The sequence below is a fragment of the Populus euphratica genome, unplaced genomic scaffold, assembly GCF_000495115.2.
Source record: "Populus euphratica unplaced genomic scaffold, PopEup_1.0 scaffold3.1, whole genome shotgun sequence".
NCBI lineage: Eukaryota > Viridiplantae > Streptophyta > Magnoliopsida > Malpighiales > Salicaceae > Populus > Populus euphratica.
The window spans coordinates 5,871,915-5,881,956 of record NW_011499847.1 but is presented as its reverse complement, the minus strand read 5'-3'; the positions used below and the strand labels follow the sequence as shown (position 1 = coordinate 5,881,956).

General features: G+C 33.5%; 1 long non-coding RNA gene and 1 pseudogene across 1 annotated transcript; both read right to left on the bottom strand.

Annotated features, from left to right (window-relative positions):
* Positions 1–2,834: 2,834 nt before the first annotated feature.
* Positions 2,835–4,098, bottom strand: LOC105110665 (uncharacterized). The gene is made up of 2 exons (XR_839513.1): positions 3,963–4,098; positions 2,835–3,197 (listed from the first exon to the last, which is right to left on the bottom strand). It is a non-coding gene; the product is annotated as an uncharacterized LOC105110665 (long non-coding RNA).
* Positions 4,099–8,331: 4,233 nt separating this feature from the next.
* Positions 8,332–9,844, bottom strand: LOC105110602 (PHD finger-like domain-containing protein 5B; annotated as a pseudogene).
* Positions 9,845–10,042: the final 198 nt, after the last annotated feature.

Below are 10,042 nucleotides of genomic sequence, written 5' to 3'. Positions count from 1 at the left end.
AAAAATAAAGTATAGAACAACTTAAAAAACTTAAAAAATTAAAAATATAATAGATAAATTAAAAAATTTTAATATTTATATTTAATTCATTTCTACAAAACAAATTAAGAACAACATCGATTTGTGATAATCATTTTAAACTATGATTTTAGATATTATGTACTATATGTCATTATAAAATTATTATCAAGAAATTTACTAGTTCTTAAAAGATTTAGAAGTAGATAAATAAAAATTTGTTGTATATATTGAGAAATATATTTTTAATAAATTAAAAATAAAATTATTACGAAGCAGTTTTAAAATTTAAAATCTCAAAAAAATAATTATAACATAAGTTTTTTTTAAAATATTTTTAAATTGATTTTATTTAACTTGAATTGATATATATATTTTAAATTAGATTTTTATATAGTATATGTCTGTATATAAAAAAATAATCATTAATTTACCTTCTCATTTAAAAAATCCGGCTACGCCTGTCTGCTTTGTGCACTTTACCTTTGATTAGCTTAGACGTCTACGTTAATGCCTTCTCTTCGTATCTAAGACCTCAGTTATCGATGGTGTGCAGCATTCGTGTAGGCATAGCTATCTAATTGATTTTTCTAATAACAGAGCCGTAGAAATTTCTGTAATTGCTTGTTAAAGCTAAACTCACGGAATATTTGAGAAATATTTTATTATGATTATTGATACTTCTAGCTAGCTGTTTCTTACTTCTTCTTCTTCTTCTTCTTCTTTTTGTTTGGGGGGGGAGGTGATCTGGGGCATTCTTTGTTTTCTTCCATAACCTAGCTGCTTTCTTCTTCGAGAGATATATAGCGGTGATCTGCGGCGTTCTGTGCTAAACATGAACCAGTGTTTCTTGCTTGCAATCAATTACCTCCGTTATACAAACGCTGTTTCTCTCTTGTGAAAGGGCTGTTCTTAGTGAAGTAATATAATAAGACGGTAGCTAGTAAGCATGGGACAAGAACTGGTGCAGAGAACACCGTGTACAGTACCATGAGTTTTGGATAATAATAATAATTGCTTATGTGAGGTTTTATGAAAAATGCAAAAAACAAAATCGTTAAATATTTGTGAAAAATCGATATTGACAAATAATAAATAATGGGAAAAAATAAAAATTATGGAATTAATATGAATAATTTTTTTTCATGTTAATCTACGATCAATGCTTATATATATTTTTTTAAAATATTTCTTATTATCAAGCCTCTGTTTCTGTTTAACAATTTCATAATTAATCATTAATTTTTTACAAGGTTGTATAGAGAATAATTCCTTTTTACAGAAATGATTATTTTTTGGGTTGTATAAAAAATAAAAATAAAAACAACCATTGAAATAAAATTAATATTGACCGGATAAAAAAATTATAGATAATGGGGGGAAAAGCGGGTGGGGGCGTTCGCCAAACTTGCATGCATCGGCCCGATGATAACTAGGCCTGAGTGCCTAAGCAGGACGCGTCGGACCCAGAACTTTGAATTTTTAAAAAAAATTGGCATGGTTTGCAGCCTTCTACGTTAGGCCCAAGTGGCAGCTTCATCTTAAAAATCTAAACCTGTTCACTAAAAGAAGCCTATGCTGCCGCGAGCCCACTTATGATCAAGATAGCAAAGGCTCATGTCGGTCCAGATTCACTGAGGCCCAGCATTGATTGAATGGAAGGCGATTAAGATAAATTAGAAGGCTTGGGCATGAACCCAAAAAAAAGTAGGATTTGGGCCTAAAGTAATTACTTAATTACTGCGTCGACGGGCCATCGCGCAGATTTCTCAAGGGTATCAAAGCAACAAATGGTAGGAGTTTGTCAATTGCCGCCTGATTCATGGTGCCAACTGCCATGAATTCTGCCTGAAGAAAGTTTCACCAGCTCCTCGGTCCTAAGCGCTGGCACTGTAACTTTAATGTCACGGTTTGCAGCTTTCAACGATTATATTATTTTGCTGTCATAAAAAATGGTGAATGTTGTCTTTGGCTCTTAGAAACCTAATTTTTACATTATTTTTTTTTCTAAAACACTCTAAGATCATCCTAAAAATTTGTAAAAATTCATTTTGAACCTTAAAACATGTTCTGATGGACCTTAAAGACCCAAAAAAAACCCTCCTCTTTATCTTTTCTTAGCATTCAGGGACTCTATTGTAATATAAATGAAGTTCAAGGATCATTTCATGATAAATTAGAATTGTAAGGACCTGAGTGTAAAGAAGTACATAAAAATTCCAAAAAAGCAGTTAAATTTTTTTTATATATAAAATGAAGTATCTTCATGCCAGAAAACTTAAATGATATGTTTTTGTTTCCTCCAGCAGAGACTTAACTACAAGAAAACCATTTTTAATTTTAGATTCTTTATAATGATACCATGTAATAAAAAAAAAAATCTATGTCAAATCATTTTAATTAAAATTTTGAAATGTAAAAATCACAAAATTATCATCTGTGATCTAATTTTATTTCGAATTCTTAAGTGGTCAAGTTTTATTTGAACTTGAGATACTTAAATGATAAGTTTTTATAGTTTTAAGGTTTGATTAGAAATGTGGTTTAACTTATGTTTTTAAAAAAATAATTATTTTAAATTAATATATTTTTAATGTTTTTATATCGTTTTAATAAGCTAATATTAAAAATAATTTTTTAAAATAAAAAATATTATTTTAATATATTTCTAAATAAAAATATTTTAAATCATAATGGTTATTATAATGAAATAGAGTCCGATATACGTTTGAACCCCTTTTTCTTGATAACACAAAGGTGCACAGAGAAGACATTATTTCATGTCATGGATAGCTTGAGAGGATCTAAATTAAATCTTCAAAATAATGTTTGATCACACTGAAGCTACTTAACACGAGACAACATCTTGAAAATAAGAAAGATGACAATTAAACGAGGAAGAAAAGCCTTAGAGAATACATATTAATATGGCAGAGGTAGAGTCAGCTCCCTTGCAATACAAAACGTGAGCCTGTGTTATTTATTCCGTTCATTATATATTTAGGTTAGAATCCAAAATACTGAGTAAAGAAGACACCATGGAATCTCTCAGCCTTTACGGCCATCCCGGTTCTTGTTTCTTTGTGAAGGATCGTGCCCACGGTTTGCCATTGGTTCACCGTAATCGTTCAGTGTCATCTTCAAGGACCTCCCCTTTACAGCAAGGGCCATTTCATTGTCTGCGTGTATATTAACACAATCAATGATTTAGAAACCATCAAGTAGTCAACAATATTAGACTCCTAGTTTAAATTCACCAAAAACAAATCTCTTCATTTCTCGAACTTGTATCCGCATAAATCAAATCAACATGCTATAATAATAATAATTGTTTCCTTGTCCCGAGTCCTCAATTTGGTCTGTCATGAAACAATTAAGGATGTTGTCTCTTACGAAAGTGCTGTGAGTAGTGAGGTAATATATTGATAATAGCCAGTAAGCAGGGACAAGTATCGATGCAGAGCAGACCATGTACACAGAATCTAGCTGGCCTATTGCACACAATACAATAATAATATGGACGTTATTAACCATAGATTAAGACGTGATAACGGGCATCCCTATGATCTTAATTTCCTGGAATCCGAGGTGCTGTGGACTTGATTAACTTCTCTGTTCAACTTAAACACAGGAAGGGTCTTGGAGATTTTCTGCATGCTAAGGAACTGGAATTCAATCCATGGCTGATCTAAATGGTGTATGCGCGTGTATATATACATGCATCACCACAATTAATGGCATTACAAATTGCATTCTTTAAGGCCTTTCATAGCTAAAGAAAAAGAAATTTTCGCTAGTCAAATGGCCCATATCCTGTTTTTCGGACATCCGATCAAGCAATCGGTCAAGAAAAAGTCTAGACCTTTGATTTCAACAAAAAAACGCTGCACGATGACCCATACGATATATTTATACTCCATGAAAATATAACAGAGGAAACATACCTGAGAATGAAATGGTGTTGCGAGCAGAAGATATTACAGCAAAGACAAGCAAGAGACACAAACACAAGCGAACTCCAAATGCCATCTTTTGTCTCTCTAAATGGCAAGCAGACAACGCTCCCTTTTTATAGAGCAATGAATCTCGCATTACTTCCACTTGGCAAATAATGATTGCGAGATGAGAGTTGACGTTTTACAAATCGTGGATGCCACTTTTGATATCTGTCGTGGGTGCATCAGAACCGTTGAGCTTCCGGTCAACGGGGTGCTGTCGCTTCCTTTTCCTGAAAAGGAAAGGGGTGCTTGCTTTTTGCAGTCAAATTTGTAATTATATAATTCTAGATAGCTAGTTGCCGATTAACAAAATACCCCTCTCTGGATAATAAACAAAATTAAAAGACAGACTGTGCAAATAAAAAGATTGTATTAAAAATATTGTATGGTAAACAGAAAATAATCTTTGATGCAAGAATGTCCTTAATAACACCCTCTCTCGCAATTATGTATAAGAATTGTTTGTATTACATTATAAGTTTTTTTATAGAAAAATGGTTCCAAAGTTTCAATAGCACCAACTCAACATTCCTTCTTTAATCACTTGATGTAAACATCAAATTAAAGTCATCAAAAATGAAATTATCATTATTTTTTCATTCTCGATGCCATTTTTATGTCTTCAATTAATTCAATAAAAAAAAATACATAGATTTAACCTTAACATAAAAAAATAAAAATAAAAACCTCAAATCGTGTGGTACATTTGTGGAAACCTTGGAGGTAACCGAGAGTATTTCTAAAAAAGGCACAATTTGATGTATTGATCGTGAATTTAGCACCACCAAAAAAAATTTAAAAAAAATAAACCATTATTGTAATTTGTATAACTCTGTTTTGAAGCAAAGGTTTGACTTTGATAGTTTCATTGCTATCAATGTGATTTGTGAGCGAAAACAGCTTTGAAAGCAATTAAAATTATTCGCATAAATCGAGTGTGCAATTAACATATTTCTCCAATCTTAATCAGGGCAACACGTGATGTGTAAACTCCACCTTATGCACTCGCATACGTTGTAAAGATTCTCTGAAAAGAAACTCATTTACTAAAATTAGTTGTAAGAACATCCACACGGTTAAAATTTAACAATTGTATCTATTCAAAGTATTTCTAAGACGTCGTACGAAATGAAAGAGTCTGCCATTGATTTCATTTTAAAAGCAAGTATGATTCTTTCAACACAGTGGTTTTGGATCAAAAGAAGTAGTATAATCTTGTTTTTATCGTGTTTTTGGCGTTGTGGATGAAACTTTATTTTTTTATTTTTTTAAAAAATTAATTATTTTTAATATTTTTAAATTATTTTAAATTATTTTTAAATATCTAATACTTTAAAAAATAACTACTGCAACAATATCAATCAACGTAAGCAGAACAAATATTGTATTTTCATAACTGGATTTTATATGTCAAATCACTGCAATGCTCTTCTCTGAATTTATACATTATTCAATTGGTTCCATGATGTAGGCAGCATTTTTACTGGAGCATGGCATATACAACTCAATCGGTTCGTGTTGTTTCCTTTTCTAGTAATTTCAAGCCCTGAACTCGCATTTCACTTCATAAAGAGTTTGTAGATAAGCCTAAATGCGCAGAATTGGCCGCAGATGGAGCAATCTGTTCATGTCAACGTGTTTTCTTTAATCATGGCAGTGCTTAATTAATTTCTCTTGGTTGCGCAGTAAGGAGCACTAGAATCTGCAGAGAGAGAGAGAGAGAGAGATACGCCAATCAGTTGTAAGATTTTATCTGTGGCGGTGGAGTATCTAAGATATGTTTCGAAAATGTGTCTTGAGTTGTCTCAAGGACAGGTCAACAAAGAGCTACGGACTTTCGAACAAAAAAAGATTAGCATACAGTAGTTAATTTCTCTTGGTTGCGCAGTAAGGAGCACTAGAATCTGCAGAGAGAGAGAGAGAGAGAGATACGTCAATCAGTTGTAAGATTTTATCTGTGGCGGTGGAGTATCTAAGATATGTTTCGAAAATGTGTCTTGAGTTGTCTCAAGGACAGGTCAACAAAGAGCTACGGACTTTCGAACAAAAAAAGATTAGCATACAGTAATTAATTTCTCTTGGTTGCGCAGTAAGGAGCACTAGAATCTGCAGAGAGAGAGAGAGAGAGAGAGATACATCAATCAGTTGTAAGATTTTATCTGTGGTGGTGGAGTATCCAAGTTTCGAAAATGTGTCTGAGCTGTCTGAAAGACAGGCCATCAAAGAGCTACGAACTTTAGAACAAAAAAGATTAGCATACAGTAATTAATGTACAATTGTATCTAAGTTGAAGTATAAACTAACCTAAAACTACCATCACAGTTAAAAACAAAGAAAAATACAGACAAGGCATCCCTCACCCGCAAAAGGACCTTCACATTTATAGATAAAAAAAAAATTGGACCATTTGTGCAAAGCTTCAAACCCCTCCATTGCATGCCCGAACATGACACTCCGCACTGTCTTGTGTTGAAGACATCAGTTGTATAGCAAAGAATGGTAAATCAAGAGGGAGCTTAGCTAGTTAGGTATTTGATTTATTTTTTAATAATTATAAGTTTGAATTACTTTAAAACTATTAAAAATTTACATAATTATTAATTTTAAATAAGAGTAATTGAGAAACACATTGATAAAAAAATAAAAAACAAGGAATGGCAGAATGGATTTATGTTACTCATTAATCTAAAAAAAAAGAATGGTAAATCAAGAGGGAGCTTAACTAGTTAGGTATTTGATTTATTTTTTAATAATTATAAGTTTGAATTACTTTAAAACTATTAAAAATTTACATAATTATTAATTTTAAATAAGAGTAATTGAGAAACACATTGATAAAAAAATAAAAAACAAGGAATGGCAGAATGGATTTATGTTACTGTGTCAAAGTCAATACAATCATGCAAAGGCGTCATCTGATTAGGGCCACGACTAGTGGCACTATCATCATGGAGTGCAGGCAGCATCCAAACCAGTACATACGCAACGACCGACATCTCGGCAGTTTTGGACCGTGAATGCAAGTGCAATTCAAATGCAGTTCAACGTCCTAGTGGTGCAAGAGGCTCCAAGTTTCCACTTGCAGAACAATGAAAAACACTAGATTCTCTGCCCACAGATCAACGATAAGGCAAATGAATCGAGTTCCTGGGAGTAGGGTTGGCACAGTTGTTCCCTTCCTGTTGTTTCGTTCCCTTCATGTTTTTATTATATCTTTTCAGTGTGGTATACTTTACTTATTTTATATCTTTTCTGTGTGGTATATTTGTCACCTCGTGATACTTTACTTATTTACTGGACTTGCAGGATATTTAATGAATTTTACTATATCTTTTATGTGTGGTATGTTTGTCACCTCGCGATACTTTACTTATTTTATATCTTTTCCGTGTGGTATGCTTGTCACCTCGTGATACTTTACTTATTTAAAAATAATCATGATATAATATGTTTGTTATCTCGCGGTATTTTATTTGTTTATTGAGCTTACAAAATATTTAATAGACTATAAAATTAATCATGATACAAAAATTAATCATGATATAATATGTTTGTTATCTCGCGGTATTTTATTTGTTTATTGAGCTTACAATCAAGGCAAATGAATCGAGTAACAATGGGAGTGGGGTTGATATAGTTTCTCTTCATGTTTCTACTAGATTTTTTTTATGTGATATGTTTGTTATCTCATGGTATTTTATTTGTTTATTGAGCTTACAAAATATTTAATAGACTATAAAATTAATCATGATACAAAAATTAATCATAATACACACAAATTGATCCCAGCATCCATGTTAACCAAAAAAAAACTGATCCCAGCATCCATATTAACCCAAAAAAAACTTATTTTTTTAGGTTTTTAAAACCATCCCTTTCCTTTAAAGTCAACATCCCCGCTCTACCCGCTGCTTTATGAATTACGATGCTGACCGTAAAGGTTGCAGGTAGACAACCAAAAAGTTGGATCCAGAAAAGACCCGCGTTCCCAGCAATGTAGATGTCGTAGTCTAATCATCGAAGGTCGACAGACATGACAAATCGTAACACTCACGAACATGATGGTCACCTGAGAAAATACTATTAAGCAAACAGAAAATGGCACTACCAGCAACATTAATCCCTGCAGAAGGCCAAAAAACTTATAGTAACGACAAACACAACCTAATCCACATTACAACATGATATAAAACCGCAGAGGCCCGGTAAAGAAATTACCATTGCTCACAACTCGAGCCAAGAACTTCACGTTATCAACTTGAACAAATGATAACATTAGTGAATGAAACATACTGCTAGGACAGAGGGGCATTACTAATTGCCAACATGCCTGGAAATAAATCCAAGTCAATTAGATTATAAACAAGAAGATAGAATTCATGACATCATAAAAGGCTAGATATGGCTCCAATACAATCCAGGTCCATTGCATTAAGCGACAAATTCAGTAATCAATATTGTTTTCAAAACGACTAGGGGTAATATCAGCAGATACAACTCAAGACTTAATAACTAGTTTCGACATTTTAGATTGAGTGCACCAGTGAGGGGAAAAAAGCACTAAAGATGTGACCCACTGCTCATCATCTTTTCTTAAAACCATATTTCTTACGTTCATAGAACAAATCTGTTTTGGCACTCCCTAAATTAACACTTTTTGGACACCCATCCCTATCCTTCTCCTGTTGAGTGCACTCTTTGCAATAGTAGGCATCTGAGATTCCCACTCCTCCACAAATAACACATCAGCCTTGGTAGGATCCATAGTTGCACTCATCACATACTCGCACAAGTGTGTAAGGACGCACATAGGAGTCGCAGATTACACATTTTCCATCGCACTTCTCGCAAAGGCGTCCAATAGCAATTCCTGGCTGCTTCCGGCACATGATCAAATCAGGATGATGCTTCGCCATGATTTCTTCAAGATCTTAGTGTTGCTACTTGCACCTGAGACAACCACAACTGTAAACATATGTCAAAGCATGGGGTAGATTACATTTTGGTAAAAAAAATAACATCTCGCCTCATATTCATAACTACAATTCGCGCACTATGTATGCTCATAGCAACAACTAACGGCACCAGCGCGCAAACATCTTCTTCTTTCCTCTTTCTGAGAAACCGATACAATTCCAATGCCTCATATTTAGCATATATGATACAAATTAAATAAAAAAAATGACACAAAATGAATCAAATTTCATAAGGGTCATCCTAAAACAATAGACTCCATAAGTATACTCACACATTCATGCCAACTTTCTATGATCAGCTACAAGCAGAAGCAATGGAATACATTATATGACCTGGAAATAGAACAGCAGATCCATGCTTTTCCTTAGCAGGAATTATCAGGCTAATGAACCTAGTGCCAGTTTTGAGGGTCAAACTTAACTAAATTATCCTTTTAATTAAATTGAAGAAGCTCATGTTTGATTGGGGACTTCCAAGACTGAAAATGTCAGCTTTTCAGAAAAGAAGCTTGAGATGACAAGTGCTATTTCGTGCTTCTAATAGACAACAAAGTCCTCTTTTATTAAGACAAGTGCTCCTATGAGAACCCCACCCAGATAAAAACCTAAGCTTATAATTAGAACCTGTGACAACCAACCCACACTACAAAGCAAAGAAACCAAACACACCAAATATCGAAACACCAAGTCTGATATAAAACAAAAAAAAAAAAATCAAGTGTAAAATATAGTAAAGCAGAAAGACATGTACGTACCTGCTGGAATCGATTTGAGACTGTTGCTTCTCTTTTTGCAGAGAGGGAGCGAGAGAACACTTTCTGTTTGGGAGTTTGTAGATGGGCTTATAAGAGAATGAACACTCGAGAAACGACACGAACTTTAATTCTAAGCCGACTGCGAAGATGGGCCTGGGCTCTAACTAGTGTCTGCCCAATAAATACAAATGAAATGTCGGCGGGTTGGAACCATAAACGAAGTGTCGTCTTCATCACGTGTTGAAAAGAAACGCTAGGGATTTCAAGAATTCTGGGAATTTTAAAGTCCTGGGTT